This window comes from Rhinopithecus roxellana, chromosome 6, assembly GCF_007565055.1.
Source record: "Rhinopithecus roxellana isolate Shanxi Qingling chromosome 6, ASM756505v1, whole genome shotgun sequence".
In the NCBI taxonomy this organism is placed as follows: domain Eukaryota; kingdom Metazoa; phylum Chordata; class Mammalia; order Primates; family Cercopithecidae; genus Rhinopithecus; species Rhinopithecus roxellana.
This window is the reverse complement of record NC_044554.1, coordinates 73,994,788-74,011,852: the sequence shown is the minus strand read 5'-3', so window position 1 is coordinate 74,011,852 and position 17,065 is coordinate 73,994,788. Positions and strand designations below refer to the sequence as shown.

General features: G+C 36.6%; 1 long non-coding RNA gene across 1 annotated transcript in view; it reads left to right on the top strand.

Moving 5' to 3' along the window:
* LOC104658638 overlaps positions 1 to 14,650 on the top strand; it is a 58,947-nt gene extending 44,297 nt beyond the window's left edge. The window contains exon 3 of the long non-coding RNA XR_747453.1: positions 14,371 to 14,650. This is a non-coding gene — a long non-coding RNA (uncharacterized LOC104658638). The remainder of the gene's footprint in view (positions 1 to 14,370) is intronic.
* Positions 14,651 to 17,065: the final 2,415 nt, after the last annotated feature.

Below are 17,065 nucleotides of genomic sequence, written 5' to 3'. Positions count from 1 at the left end.
CTCAAGTAGAGAATGCTAGTGAATCACTTAAATACTGAACAAAATGAAGAATTATAAAAAGAAGCTATAAAAATACAAAGCATTTAGACATTGTGTCTCGTGATTTGATTTTGTTGGTTAACTTGTGGGAAGCAATGGTAATAGTTGTTAATATATTTTCATCATTCCATTTTCTGCATGCAAAAATTTAAGTGTCAGTTTACAATCATCAATCTATTGCCACTGTCCTTTGTACCTTGTAGGTATAAGCAAAGCTAATTTAGAAAGGAAACCATTATTCTCCTGAGAGTTTTATTTTAACAAAGGTTAGATAAAAATATTTTTTTAATCATTGTCTTCTGCCCAGACTCCTGGCTCAGACTTGTACAGTCATTCACCTTCAAACCTCCATCACAGCACTGCTGAGTCTGCACTCAACTAAGCTGAGAAATAAGCAGCTTTGACATTTAGTGGCCCAAGGCTTCTTTTCTCCTTGAAGGAATTATGTAAGTCAGCAACATGTGGTTTTATTTGCTCACCTGGTTTCAAAGCAGATGGTGAATTCTCACCCCAGCTGGATGGAAGGGCCCTGAAAACATTTAGCAGTATTTACCAGGTGAACTCTGCTTGTGCTCCAGGGCCTTCGGGAACATATGATTTACATTCATGGATGCCTAAATCTAGGTAGTGGAAGATATCAAATTCAAAACCAAAGGAAACCAATAACTTATGGTTCTGTTCCTGATGTACATCAAAGTTAGACTGTCTGTCATGAGTGAATATAAGAAAAGCTCTTATATTCTTATATATATATGAATATAAAATATATTTTACATATTCTTATATATATAATATATTCTTACATATAAGAATATAAAAAAATATATAAGAATATATTTTATATTCTTATATGTGATTGAAATTTTAGTCACCAGGAAGTCCTCAAGGACTCCCTTTCCCTGCAATTGTTTTACTAATGACACTTTTGTACACAGTAGTAATATGATTTCATTTTGGTTATATTTACTAAGATTATCCCACCTTTGACCTTTTTATTGCATACATTCTATTGGAAATTAGTTTAGTGAGTGAGTAATAGCTGTTGTGAACTTTCAATCCCTTCACTCAAACAAGATTTGTGTTTTTATCCATGTCCTAACAATGCCATTTCACTACTACCAGGAGACAGCGACGGCTTTTGTGCACTATAATGCAATCTTCAGGGCATGAATATTTCTATAACAAATGAACATTGAACACCATAAGTATTTGCATAGTCACTGTTCTTAGTGAATAAATAAAAAATACTCTGGAATCTCTTTTACCTCTTCCTGTATTTTGTTTTGTTTTGTTTTGTTTTGTTTTGGGAGGCAGTATCACTCCATCACCACGCTGGAGTCAGGGGCACAATCTCAGCTCACTGCAACCTCCGCCTCCTGAGTTGAAGTGATTCTCCTGCCTCAGCCTCCTGAGTAGCTGGGATTACAGGCGCATGCCACCATGCCTGACTAATTTTTGTATTTTTAGTAGAGACAGGGTTTCACCATGTTGGTCAGGCTGGTCAAGAACTCCTGACCTCATGATCTGCCCACCTCAGCCTTCCCAAGTGCTAGGATTACATTTGTGAGCCACCAAGCCTGGCCCACCTCTTCCTGTATTTTTAATTATTGATATGGTTTGGCTGTGCTCCCACCCAAATCTCATATTGGATTGTAGTTCCCATAATCCCCACATATCGTGAGAGGGACCAGGAATTGAATTATAGGGGAGTGCTTTCCCCGTGCTGTCCTTGTGATAGTGAATACGTCTCACAAGAGCTGATGGTTTTATAAAGGGCACTTCCCACACACAAACATGCTGTCTTGCCTGCTGCCATGTAAAATGTGCCTTTGCTCTTCCTTCACCTTCCACCATAAGTGTGAGGCCTCCCTAGCCATGTGGAACTGTGAGTCCACTAAATTTTTTTCTTTATAAATTACTCAGTCTTGGGTATGTCTTTATTTGCAGTGTGAGAACAGACTTATTCAATTATTACAGTCACTAATGGGGTTCATTGTCCATCAAATCATTCTCCAGTAAAGTCATCTACAATATTTCCATAAGAGATTTTATTGTTGTACCTTGATGCCTAACTCGAAGTGAATCTGGACTGGATGTTGCCCACATTGGTCCTTAGTCACATTTTGGGATCTGTTTTTTCTAACAGTGAAGACATTAATTAATCCTACATGAGAGTATGTTTATGTCTGAAATTAATCACGACCATATTTTGTGGATTTAGGATGTTTCGCAGATGTATACACTTAAAGACTGTCTTGTAAGGTCAACAGCTGAGAGGATGTAGAAGGAACATGCTGAGAAGTTCAGGAAGTACTAACATAAAGCTCTCTCTTCCCGCAGGAACATCGATTTCAGCATATGTTAGGTCTTTTGAACAAGGACTTGTAGATACTTTCTTGGAAAAGTGTTTTCAAAAATAGAATTGCATATTTTAAAACTTTCATCCCAATAGAAAGCCAAAGTTAATGAGGAAACTTGGATTCATTTCACAAAATGTTGCTTGTAATCTACTTTGCTTGGCTACATGTTCCCTGGACAAACCCAAAAGACCAGTATAAATTCCAGTACTATCACTCACAGTATCACAAACTTTTGGTGACTCAATCACTTTACCTGTATGTTGTTCATTCTAGGACCAGTTTCCCAGAGGTCATACTCCTCTCAGATTTCTTAGAATTGGTTAGTCTTAGGTCATTCGACTTGAGAAGTCCTCAAAGATTTTACTGTTGAAAGTATGGCCGGGCGCGGTGGCTCAAGCCTGTAATCCCAGCACTTTGGGAGGCCGAGACGGGCGGATCACGAGGTCAGGAGATCGAGACCATCCTGGCTAACACGGTGAAACCCCGTCTCTACTAAAAAATACAAAAAAAAAAAAAAAACTAGCCAGGCGAGGTGGCGGGCGCCTGTAGTCCCAGCTACTGGGGAGGCTGAGCCAGGAGAATGGCGTAAACCCGGGAGGCGGAGCTTGCAGTGAGCTGAGATCCGGCCACTGCACTCCAGCCTGGGTGACAGAGCAAGACTCCGTCTCAAAAAAAAAAAAAAAAAAAAAAAAAGAAAGAAAGTATTAATACATCCATCACCACAAGGGAATCAGTTAATGTGCTGTTATATCTCAAAGACATTACGATACCATCTTTATTTTTCTCAACAGCCTCCTCTAAATTCTATTCTTTCTCTTTGCCTTAAAAATCTGCACAATGAAAAAGAGCACAAGGGAAGTCTCCCGGGAAATACAGGGAGAAAATAATTAGTCAAAATGTCCAACGACAGATTATCCAATAATTTATGATGTATCAGGATGTAGAATACTACACAACCAAGAAAAATACTAATGTACTTATTGATCTATTCATATTTAAAAAGTTAATGATATATATTTTGTGTATTCCATATTACAAGCACTAGGCTAAGTCCCAGATATATCATGGTGAGCAGGAGAGACTGGAGCCCTGACTTTCTGAAGTTTTGAATCCAGTGGGAGATACTAACAATAGATAAGTGAAGAACTACAACCATAAAAATTGTTATTAAAAAATACCATGTGCTGGAATTTCTGAAAATAAAAGCATGCCTATATTCAAATATACAGTGTGAAAAATAAAGGTATGCACAAAAAAGTCCATAAAGGTACAAAGAAAAGATGGGCAGTAGTTTCCAGTGGCTGCTGGCAGAACAGGCGTCAGGAGGCATGCGTGAATGGAGTCAAGCAGAAGTTATTTACAACCCCTGCTGACTGATCAGTACCCATGCCACACTGGTTATTATTAATACATACATGGGATATCAACACTGGGTGTTATTAGTCTGGCCAGTCCTTACTTCCATTATATTTTCTAGATTATCTAATTTTTAAATAATGCTTTATTATGTCATAATTGTAAAACATTTTAAACATACACACAGTAGAGAAAACTTTCACTTCTTTATTCGACATACAAGTTTAACAAAAGTTAAGAAATTGTCATTTTTGTTTTAGGAATTTATTTAAAATGAAACAATCACAGATAGAACTAAATTTCTAAAACTTAATCCTTTTTTTCTCTTCCTCTCCTTCCCATGTGTAATCACTTCTCTAAAAATGTGCTGATTTTATGTTCTAATAAAAAGGGCTTTAAAAATCAATATGTAGTACAGATGTAACAGTCTGAATCACCGAAAAAGTAAAGAGAAAGAAAAGCAAGGGAAAAAAAAGAAAGAAAAAGAAAAAATGAGGCTAAAACCGTGGAATGATGAGTAATCGTTAGGAGAACGAAAGAGAAAGCTTCACTTTACAAAAGTCCCTGCTGAATGAAATGGTCAAAGTAATTGTAAGAAATCACGAAAAACATTTTGAAAAGCTCAGGTTAGCCTTAACTAAACTGCAAAATTTCCTGCAGCTTGAGAGCATGTTCCTGCTGAATCACTAGATTTTAGAAATATAAAAATAAACTAACCACTGAAACATTCAATTGTAAGAAAGTTCTAGATTCAAAAATAAACAGAAGCAAAAGCATCGTTTAAGAAAGTTCTTAAGAAATTCCACACTCATAATTTAAATAAACGTTCAAATAAATGTTGTTATTAACTTTTTTGAGTGTCATCAGTGAATCACTCACTATGCTAGTACCCGATTTAGAAGATAAGTAGAAAACAATCTTTTCTTCGAGGAGTTCACAATCCAGTTAATAAAATTTGTTAGATGACATGGCATCTTTTTGTCCCTTGTGTTGCCACTATTCAGAGAAGAGTTGCATATAGTAGGCATGAGGGGTATTATTAAATGTTTAATAATTAGCTCTCTAGGGAAAATAAAAACCCGATTTGCAGTATTTTTCAATTTCCATGGTATTAATACTACCCCCATGGTTGATTTCAGGATGACATTATATGATGAAACATTGTATTTCTTTTTGGAAAGAAATACACACCAGAACACTAGATTCACCAGAGTGAGCTAGTTCAAGCATTGAACAAATATTTGTTCCATGAAGACAAACAGTATAATAAATTTAATAAAAGAGGTTGCTTTAACATATGACAGAAGCACAAAGAAATGATCAGATCTGTTGGAAGGGAGGGCTTGGGTATTTCAAAGTCTTTTCTGAGGTGATCTCTTGATTTTTTTTTTTTTCCATTACAGCTATGTTTCATTTATACATTTTCACTAGAGTAATTGTTCTCAAAGAGGGTACAAGATGACTGAGCGGTGGTAGTAGGAGGTTTGTATTACTGTTTCCAGTATTTTTAAAACAGCAATGCTACTAAATAATCTACAGTGAACAGGATGTCTCCTCCCCACCCCCCAGCAAAAACAACTGTGCGAATTGTCAAATATATCAACAGAGCTGAGATTAAGAACCCCTGCACTGGAATAACAGAGAATAATCTAGTTGAAGGGAACAGCTGGTACAAAGGCAATGAATAATGAAGGAAAAGTGTATTTTTACCTGGGATACTATGGAAACAAGCTGAGACTCAAAATCAGTGTTTTCACAAAGCTTTTAAAGAAGAGTTTTCCTATATTGGAATAACTCTATGCTTTCCTAATTTCATCTTTTATCATTTTACCATAACAATCCACTCTCATTTCTTGTCTTTTGTTTTCCTTTGTGAATCATATCTGCTTTCTCACATCCCACATTATTTCAAAAAATGAAGTTACATCCTTAACTTTTTTCCAACCGTTACACACTTCCAAGTACCAATGGATCATCAAAATTAAAATTTAACATTGTGTTTTGCAGGCTTTCACTTACCTATAATGTTTCATATTACATAGAAACACCTAAGTACCACTAAACATGATACACGAGGGAAACAGAATGAGGGAAAGATGTATTACAATTATCTCTGGGAAAACAAAAAGAAGCAAATATAGATACAGCTCTTTACATTGTTCTATTTTAAGAAAACAGATCTCATAAAAAGTTAAATTGTGATATAATCTTTGGGGTTTGAAAAATATCTTTAAATTATGAAATCTCACAATAAGATTATAGTGAAAGTTGCAATATATATATTTGTATATTGTCACTACATTTTCTTCTTTTGGGAAGTGATTTGGCAAGTAATTTCAAGATCAATTTAAAAAAGAAATCATGTTTGTAACCCAAACATTAGCTTCTGGCAATTTATCTTAAGCAATTAAAAAGAATAAAAGTTGCGTTCAAGAATAATAAAAAAAAGAGAGATTATAAAAAGAGGAAAAACCTCATTTAAAATTTCTAGCCTTTCAGAAAAATCCAAATTCTACTTAAATGGTAGTCCCCATTAGTTAGTATTAGGCATATAACAGAAATGGTACATGGTATTAAATGCTAATTAAAGGCCAAATTCAATAAGGATGGGAAATGGATATTGGAATGGAAATTAGATACTCACCGTTTTCTGGTAGAGTAGTTTCAATGAAGTGCTGGAACCAAAGGATATTATTTAAGGTGGAGTAATTGCAACTGCTTTGTTTTAGAGTCCCTCTCTCCTCTCCCTGTAAAATGCTCCTACTTGCCTCTAGTAAACCTGTAAACTACCAAGAAATTTGGCTTATTCTGTGAAATAGAATATGTGATAGCCAAACAGTCTCTTCAACTTCAAGCTAACCTAAACATTGATAGGCAGTGTGGGACTTGGAATCAGTGAAATCCAAGTGTAAATTTCATCAGTGCCACACACTACTTGCGTGATCTTTAGCAAGTTCCAAAATTCTAAATATGCATTTCCTCATTGATAGCATACAGTCCTAATAATACCTAATTCATATAAGTGTTGCCAGGACAAAATCAAATAACATCCTATCCAAAACAACATAATTAGAGAATAGCTTATAGATGGAAATATTTAGCTTAATGTGGACAAGTTAGCATCTCTCTTTGGGTTGAATTTTTTTCTGGAAGCATTAATAATATATCTATTCAAGCTAATAAATATTTATTGAGCACTACATTACAAAACACTTTGCTGTATATTAATTAAGATTAATAATAAACGTGTGTCATACCTATGATCCAATACATTAATAACATTACGTGACAGTAACTTTCACACTGGTAAAGAAAATAAGAAAGATGGCCAGGCATAGTGGCTCACACATGTAATCCCAGCACTTTGGGAGGCCGAGGTGGGTGGATCACAAGGTCAGGAGTTTGAGACCAACCTGGCCAATATGGTGAAACTCTGTCTCTACTAAAAATACAAAAATTAGCCGGGTGTGGTGGCGGACACCTGTAATCCCAGCTATTCAGGAGGCTGAGGAAGGAGAATCGCTTGAACCCATGAGGCGGACGAAGATCATTGCAGTGAGCCGAGATCATGCCACTGCACTCCAGCAAAAAAAAAAAAAAGAAAACTTTGTTATTTTTTAAAGGAGTGATTTTGTTGAGGGAAAATTTTCATGAAATGTCAAACTGAACAGTAAAATAACTATCATTACACAAATGAACCAATAAAATAGAAGCCATAAATAGGTATGTAAATCTTTTCTTGGGACAGTCCTTACAAAGAAATGCTTCTACATTTACCTATGTGAACTAATGGTAGGTAACTAAGGGAAATATTTGGTGCACCATCTCTGAACTCAGCAGATGTGGTGTTATCATAAAGCTGAATTATCCTAAATAATAATTGCTTAGCATCTTTTAAGTATTGTTTTCAAAACAGATGAAATAGTGAATTAATATTTTCTGATCTTTGGCTACCCCCTGTGCCAATGATATTATAAATTATTTTATTACCAATTCCATGATAAGTAAGTTCTGGGTGCTATGGTTCCTAACATGTTCATCATTAGTTCTCATCCTGGCAGACTTTTATAATATATGGAAGCCAGTGCATCTTACAAAGTCCTAGTCATGAAGCAGAACATCAATACCGGCGAGCTAATGTATTGTCTCAAGCCAAGCTCAACACATCAAGCTCGCACCATCAAGCACTATCTTTATCAGTCTCCTTCAGCTGTATGCCCAGTTCAATGCACAACAGGAAATGGTAGGAAGGCAGATAGAAAAAGAAGATGCAAACATGCCATTAACTTTCAATTCAGAGATGATTGCCTTTGAGCCTTAAGGGGTTGGACCTTATTTTTCCCTTATGAACTCTTAGTGTGTTTTGAAGTATAGCTCACTTTAGTATTGTAAATTATTTTAGTATTTTTAAACAGCTCCTGAGTCAAGGCCTTCTGGATTTGGGTGGCCTCAAAGCCACTGGTGTTCTCATCTTCTTTCTTGAAATTATGCTCTATTTCTCCCACACCATCCACTTTTTCCCCCTTCTGCATCATCCAATCAGCCTATGGTAGTTCCTCCTTTATTAAAACAAACAAATCCAGAAATTCCACATAAACTTTCAGCTACTATAACAATTCTATGTCCTCTTTATAACAAAGCTCCTCAAAAAGACGTTTGGATACTTCCTTATACCACTTTCTACCCTCCTACAACCTCTTGTTTACTTTTGAAAGCTCCTGGAACAGGCTTTAGTCCCCAGTCCTCCACTGAAACTTCTCATTAAGAACCTGTACAATGTCAAATGCAATGGAAACTTTTCAATTCACATCTTGCTCACCTTATTGCAAGCATTTGATATAATTCACCATTCTCCTTTTTCATATAAAATTTTCACTTGTTCTCTAGGATACCACATACTACTGATTTTCTCCTACATGAATAGTCTCCTCTACTTCCTTCTGTCTTCCTTTCCACTTCTATAAAATGGACTGCCCCAGGATTCAGTTCTTGGGTATTTCATCTCTAACTACAATTACTCCTTTTGTGATCTCCATTAACTTCACAGCTTTAAATACCATTTATGGGCAGTTAACATACAAATTTATATCATCAGCTCCAACCTCTTTTCTGACCTCCAGATTTATATATTCAATAACTTTTTGAAAATATTCTCTTGAATGTTTAGTGAGCATCTCACAGTAAATCTCTGCAGAGAACTCTTGATACCACACTCACTCCAAACTTGCTATTCCTCCAAACTCCCTAATTTCAGTAAATGTCATACTGCCATCTACCCAGTTCAAGCAAAACCTTAGTGTCACTCTTGAACCCTGCCTTTATTTTAGACCCTACATTTAGTTAATTAGTAAATCTTGTTAATTCTTTAATGTATTTTTGCAATTGAACCACTTCTCATCTCCTCCAATGAGGACAACACTCCAAGCCACCATCATTTCCTGCCCAGTTTGTAACAATGCCTTATTAGCCAGTCACACTGTCTCAGCTCTTACAAACTTGTAGCGTTGTCCCCCATACAGCAGTCAGAGGATACTTTAAAAAATGTTAATTGGATCATGTCATTTCAGCACTCAAATACTAAAAAGGTCTCCAATCTCTCTTAGAACAAAATTTGAATTTTTACCACAGCCTTTTTTTTCTTTTTTTGAGATGGAGTCTCATTCTGTGCCCCAGGCTGGAGTGCAGTGGTGAGATCTGGGCTCACTGCAAGCTCCGCCTCGCAGATTCAAGTGATTCTCCTGCCTCAGGCTCCTGAATAGCTGAGATTACAGGCATGCACCACCACACCCAGCTAATGTTTGTACTTTTAGTAGAGACGGGGTTTCACCGTGTTGGCCAGGCTGGTCTGGAACTCCAGACCTCAAGTGATCCACCCACCTCGGCCTCCCAAAGGGCTGTGATTACAAGCATGAGCCACCGTGCTTGGCTTTTACCATGGCTTTTAATAAATACATAATCCAACCATTGCCTATAACCAACCTCATTTACTATTGCTCTTTTTACTTGTTCTGCTCCAGCACTGCTGGCCTCCTTTGGCTTTCTTTAACTTGACAAGAATGTTCCTACCTCAGAGCCTTTTCATTTTTTTTATATCCTGGGTCTGAAATGCCCTTTCCCCAGATAGTTCCGTTAATCACACCACTCACTGCCTTTAGGACTCTACTTAAGTATCACCTCCTGAAAAGGGTATCCTTGAGAACTCTATTGGAAATAGTATCCTTCCTTCACACTCTCATATTTCTTCCTAACAGTGATCATTTTCTGGATGTATAATGTGTATATGTATGTATGTATATGTATAAATTTACATTTTTAAAAATAAATGTTTGGTCTTATACACTCAAATTTAACCCCTTTGAAGACAAGGGCATTTTTGGTTTTGTTCATTTCTTTCCCCAATGCCTACAATTGTGCCTAACCTATAGCAGAGATTGAATAAGTAATTATTAGATGAATTAAATAAAAATATGATGAGGCCTTTATGGTTATTGCCTCCTGGGTAGAGACTTCAAGTGGTTGTGCAGGAGCATTTTGCTTGCTCAAAGAAAAGCTCGGCCTGGCGCAGTGGCTCACGCCTGTAATCCCAGCACTTTGGGAGGCCAAGGTGGGCGGATCCCGCAGTCAGGAGATCAAGACCATCCTGGCTAACATGGTGAAACCCCATCTCTACTAAAAATACAAAAAATTAACTGGGCATGGTGGCGGGCGCCTGTAGTACCAGCTACTTGGGAGGCTGAGGCAGGAGAATGGCGTGAACCTAGAAGGCGGAGGTTGCAGTGAGCCGAGATTGCACCACTGCACTCCAGCCTGGGCGACAAAGTGAGACTCCGTCTCAAAAAAAAAAAAAAAAAAAAAAAAAAAGGAAAGAAAAGAAAAGCTCACTGGCATTCAACATTGTCCTCACATTACTATCAACTGTTGAATCCACTCAACTGAAGAAACCTTATCCAGTAGAACATTGTGTGATGATGATACACTCTATATCTGCACTGCCCATTATGATGGTTACTACCCACTATTTTAACATTTGAAATGTGGCTGGTGCGACTGAGGAGTCAAGTTTCTAATTAATTTTAATTTTTTAAATTTTAACTTAAGTAGCTCCACACTTGACTATCAAATTGAGCATCACAAGTCTTGACTGTAACGGGCAAGTGATTGCCTGCCTTAAATAACCTTGGGGTGGGTATTTTCTAGTAAATATTAAGTACATCTATGTTTCCTAATTTCATTGTCCTATTTTTTGCAGTGATGTATGTTTGTTTAGCACATCTAAATAACACAAAAAGAAAATACAAAATATCTCTTTTTAAATGTGCTCAAAGCAGAAGGCCAATTTTTCAGCATGGGAAAGATACTGTTGGCAGAAAGCTACCTTGAAAATGGGTATTAGGCGCAAAAAAAAAAAAAAAAAAAAAAAATGAAGGACACAATTGCTTTCAGTAGAGCCAGTCAGTAAAGCCATAGATTCCCACTTAATTATACATTGCTTACTTTCTCTACAGCCAGTGCTGACTTGAATCTCTGGATGCACATGCTTTTAGTAAGCAAATGAAAAAGGAAACACAGAAGTGAATATTTATTTAGCATCCCCTCTACAAAAGTAGATCGTTTTTGCAATTTGACACAATATAATTTAAAAAATATAACCCTTCCAAATAAAGGGGCCAACAGGTATATCTCAAATAACTCCATTCTGTATTTTAATAAAAATACATAAATTTTTTAAAAAACAATATTCTTTAGTATTTAAAATAGAAAAAGAGAAAGCCATATCTACATAGCTTATTTTCATATAGAATGAACACAGAGCATACAAATGGTACATGGTTCTCTTTAACCTTTTCACTCCATCCAACCTATTACAGCCTGATCTACCTCCTAAGGAAACAAATCAGAGGGTATCCAAGAGTGGTAGAATTTATGTCAGATATTCTAAGTTTCTCGCTTTAAATCAGGGTGACTTACCATTCACCAGATAACTACTCTAAGTATTATAGATCAGGATTCTCAATCTCAGTACTATTGACAATTTGGGCTAGATAATTCTTTCTTGTAGGGGGGTGTCCTACCCATTGTAGAATGTTTAGCAGCATTCTTGGCTTGTAACTGATAGATGCCAACAGTACTCTCCACCCCACCAAGTTTTGATAACCAAAAATATCTCCAGATATTGCCAAGTGTCTCCTGGCAGTAAAAATCACCCCAGGTTGAAAGCCAAGGAAACAGAAGACAGTGTAGTGTATCACATCCTACTTTCTTCCTTTATTTACCTTGATTTTAACCTTTTAAGTTTCCACTCTTCTCAGCACCATGCAATTCACTTGGACCCCAAAAGCATCTTTAATTGGTTTACTTTGGCATTCTCTTCTACTCAATTTTAAGCTTGCCTGCTGATGTTTCTACCCCAATGAGAACACATTTCCCTGAATATTTAGCCAGTCCCTTAGATTGTGGGGCCTGTCCTCAGGTCAACTTTCTTTCAATTTACTTACCTTCAAAGTGGAAATTCTCATTCTTACCCCAACTGCTTCACAGGTTTGCAAAGTTTAAATAAGATAACAAATGTTAAAGTGCTTTGAAAAGGTAAAAACTTATTTCTGCAAATGTATTTAATAAATGACCATAATAGTAGCAGTGTTTCTTACTCCATGGAAGCCTGTAGCAAGTTACAGACAGGTAAAGGCTGGTAACTCTTAAACATACTACCCCATTAGTATTCATTTTATAATGAACATGGCAGCAAGGTTCAACTCAACTCAAAGTTCAACCCAAGTACCAAAGTCAAATGAGGCTTATGCACTATCTTGGAGGAAAATATTTTGGGTCTCTGGATAGCTACCCAAAGAAGTGTTGAAGCACTGGATTTTAAAGGTCTGCAAACCCCTCTCTCCTGTCCTGTTGACTCCCTTGGCCCCTTACCATTTCCTCTTCTGGTCTTGGGGTAGAAAATGAGGGATACTCAGTAGAAACACCAGGGGGCGCAACCCAGCATGTGATTATGCCTTGGCTTTCTGGCCAGGCACAGTAATTTCCCTCTTGAGGGAGTGACCACTTCTCTACCCATAACCTTTAAATCAGCTCCACTATACCCCTATGCACTGTGTGTGAACTTCTGTGTGCATGTATGTGTGTGCACACTCAGAATCGAGATTCTTTTAGGAATTTGGGGATTGCAGGAATCAGAGGATCAGGCATTCCTAGAATGCATTTATGATTTTGTAAAGAAAGGGGAGAAGACAATTTCCCTTTAAAGTCCTATTTCCCTGTAAATGGTGTTTAAGAAGTGCCACCTAGAACCTCAGCACATGTGAAATAGGACTAGACTTCTCTTGTCAAGAAACTAAACAGGCGCCGCTAGTGAGGCAGGAAATGTGAACTTGACAAACCACCTCTGAGCTTGCCAAGAGGCTTAGCCTTTATTTCAGGGTCAGAACCTTGTCTTCTTTTATCCAACTTGAAAATGAAGAAAATATTTGCATAGTATTCAGATGTGTCATCCTTAAGAATGTGAATATTTAAGATAATGGATCAAGTGGAAATAGGTCAAAAGATACAGCACAGAGTTAAAAATAGCCACCACAGAAAATGTGTTTGTATTTGGCATGGTGCCTTTTCACATTCATGTAACTGGCCATTTGGCTCGCTGTGTAAAGCAGCCAGCTTCCCTCAGCTCTGGGATATGGGGGTTAGGGTACTCTGCTAGCTTCCCCAAACCACATAAATTGAAGACCAAGTCAGTTATTTCTACAGTTAAAGCTAAACCTTCCTTTCATGTCAATGATGAGACTTTCTAATGTAAAAATATTACCATTACTATCAGCAAAGGAACTATTCTCTCTTGAGGCTTGTTGTTATGTTTTGTTTTAATTTGCTTATTCCCTCCTCCCTCCCAGTCTCTAGACCCCTTCGTGGATGGTATCAGATGATTTCAGTCCAACCTTTCATTGCATTCTCTGACTGAGCCAACACAGCTGGATTCTCAGCCAACTATGAAGTTTAAATTGGTAACTCCAAATCTGTTCTATAAATTTCAGCAACAGCAGATTTGGCCAGAATTTCAATGCTATCTCCATGCCTGAATTTCAAGAATAAAGGAAAAATAACCAGGCTCTGATGATTTACTTAACAGAATGTACAAAGAACCATCACACTCAAGATTTTTTCTTTTGAAAGATTATTCCTGTAAATATTTTTGCCCCTCTAGTATTATTTCACAATTTATTATGGCTATAGAGCCACAAATTTTGCGAATGACTTAGGAAACTAAGTAACTTTATATCTATGACTAGTCAAGTACATAAAGTGAACATACTGTTCTAAAAGAATAATTATATATTGGAGTATTTGAGCTCAAGGAATAGAGGATTTTATTTTGTTTGTAACAGAGCCAAAATCAGCATATGCTCGAGTAATCTGCAGGAAAGACAGCAGGGTTGTGGATAAATTATATATGTATGATAACTAGTGAACAGAGCTTATTAAGAACTAGGAATCTGAGGGCTTTATGAAAAGCAATTCAGAGGGAATTCTGGCATGTGTCCAAACGGATATGACTTTTCTAAGGAGGGCTATGGGGTGTCAGATGTTTTAAATTACTATGCTTTCTCTCTAGACTCCTCTTTCTGTCTCTCTGAAGATAATGTAAAGCTGCAGCTCCATATCTGTGAAAACCCATTCCATAGCATCTGCATCCCTGGGTTGCTAAATACCCTTGTCTAGTTACCTGAATATTAATGGATCCCATGGAATGAGATGGCATGATTCAGACACAAGCAATTACCAATGGATTTTGAAAAGTAGTAACTCCAAATTATCTTGTAAAGTTGAGAATTATCTGAGAAGAGCTATTGTAAGACTGGGAATCAAGTAACAAAATAAAGATATGAACTGTCTTGTTGGTCTATTAATTTACTTGTTTAAAACAGAGAATACTTTTAAAATTTAGTTTTAAATTTAAAGTATTTTAAAAATACTTTTTAAGGACACAGATGATGTATGAATGTGATAATTCTGTACCTCACAGTCTAAACAGATACTTTGTAAACAAGGATTCTCAGTTACCAGACCTCCTGAAAATGAATGACTTTTTTTGTTATATCCACTTTTCTATCATTTCTCATGTTTTCTGGTAATACAAACCTAAATTTACCTGTTCATTCTTCATTACTCCCAAAATACTTTTGATCTACTTTCCCACCATAGTTAACCTGGTCATCCATCAAGTAATGAAATTAACATTTTAGACAAATAATAAACAAAAAAACCAAATGAGAGCAGATTAAAGAAATATGAAATGTAAAGTTACCCAGAGACTATGCTAAACTTTTAAATACAATATGATGTGGCTAATTCTTCAAAGAGAAGAGACTGAAAAATTTGTATAGATACTGCATCTTTTTGAGTGTTGAGTCATAAACTAATTGCATAAGTCATTCTTCTCAGAATAATCCATCAAACTGTTAGAAGTTTTGAAGTGACTGCCTTGTCAGATATGCTGTTTTAATATTGATTATATCACATTGGCTTAGAATATGATTTAAAGACTTCACATGTTAAGACACTGCTTAGCCTGGAGGACTGACAGCAAGGAAAATGAAGAGAACCCACTGAGAAAATGAGATGTCTAAGGGATGAGGTATGAGTTGGAATCAAGTCATCAACTAGGAATAATAATGTGGACATTGATAACAATAATAATAACTAATATTACTGACTGCTTTATATATGCTAGGGATTATTTAATTCTCACTACTCTATGAATTAGGAACTTTTACCATCCAATTTTACAGATAAAGGAACTAAGTGATTTTGGACTTGTGGGGCTTACATTTTCTATAGGGATCCAAATTGAGTTGCCCAATGGGCATTGGGACATATGAATCAGAACCTCAGGGGGAATATCTGGTCTAGAGTTATAGTTCTGGGAGCTGCTGGACTATAATTGATAATTCAAGTCACAGAAGTACATGAGATAAAGTTTTACACCACTGGATGGGAAAATACGTTTGGATTTTTGGTCATTAATGATCACAATAAAAACTAATTTGGGGCCGGGTGTGGTGGCTCACACCCGTAATCCCAGCATTTTAGGAGGCCAAGGCAGGCAGATCACCTGAGATGAGGAGTTTGAGATCAGCCTGCCCAACATGGTGAAACGCCATCTCTACTAAAAATACAGAAATTATTATTATTTTTATTATTTTTTTATTATACTTTAAGTTCTAGGGTACATGTGCACAATGTGCAGGTTTGTTACATATGTATACATGTGCCATGTTGGTGTGCTGCACCCATTAACTCGTCATTTACATTAGGTATATCTCTTAATGCTATTCCTCCCCCCGACTCCGAGTGAGAACATACGGTATTTGGTTTTCTGTTCTTGTGATAGTTTGCTGAGAATGATGGTTTCCAGCTGCATCTATGTCCCTTAGCCGGGCGAGGTGGCACGCGCCTGTAATCCCAGCTACTCAGGAGGCTGAGGCAGGAGAATAGCATGAACCCAGGAGGTGAAGGATGCAGTGAGCCGAGATTGTGCCACTGCACTCCAGCCTGGGTGACAGAGCAAGACTCCTTCTCAAAAAAAAAAACCCAAAAAAACCAAAACTAATTTGGAACCGTGGAAGGGACAAAAGCTATGTGGTGCTGGACTAAAGAATGAAGTATACTCTTCTAAGATGTTTACCTATTAATAAAAAAGAGAAACAGATTATCATAGTTTTGTTTTAACAAACTATCTGGCCATGGAAAAAGATATTAAATAGGCACATTGACTGATAGTATGATTGCAAGTGCCAACATCTCAGCTTTTATCTAACCAATAGGCCTTTGTTACCTTTTGAAAGTAGTAGAAATATGGTATTAAAACTGCAGCTGCTGCTTCCATCTTCTTCAATCTTGACTTAGGAAGAGAATACCATGCAGAACCCATGATGAAATAAATTATTAATAGACCCAAGAATATTTTTACCTAGACCTTAGAAAAATAATTATGAATCCCCCAATTTAGATGTTAACAATGAGCAGTGACTGATGTGAATTTGAGGATCTATGTTTATTAGATGAAGATCATCACTAAAAAATCCATTTATGAATAAATTACTCTTTTATTTATTGGTCTTTGTTGAGACTTACAGTAGTCTCAAGTTCACTCATTTAAGATTCAAATAACTAAGCAATATTGCACTTATATTAGAAAACAATCATCCCTCTGGGTTTTCTAATTAACTTTAGACAATAACAATGTACAAAATAATTAGCAATTTAAACTATAAGTAAGAAATTTTGTACATCTTACAGAATGATTG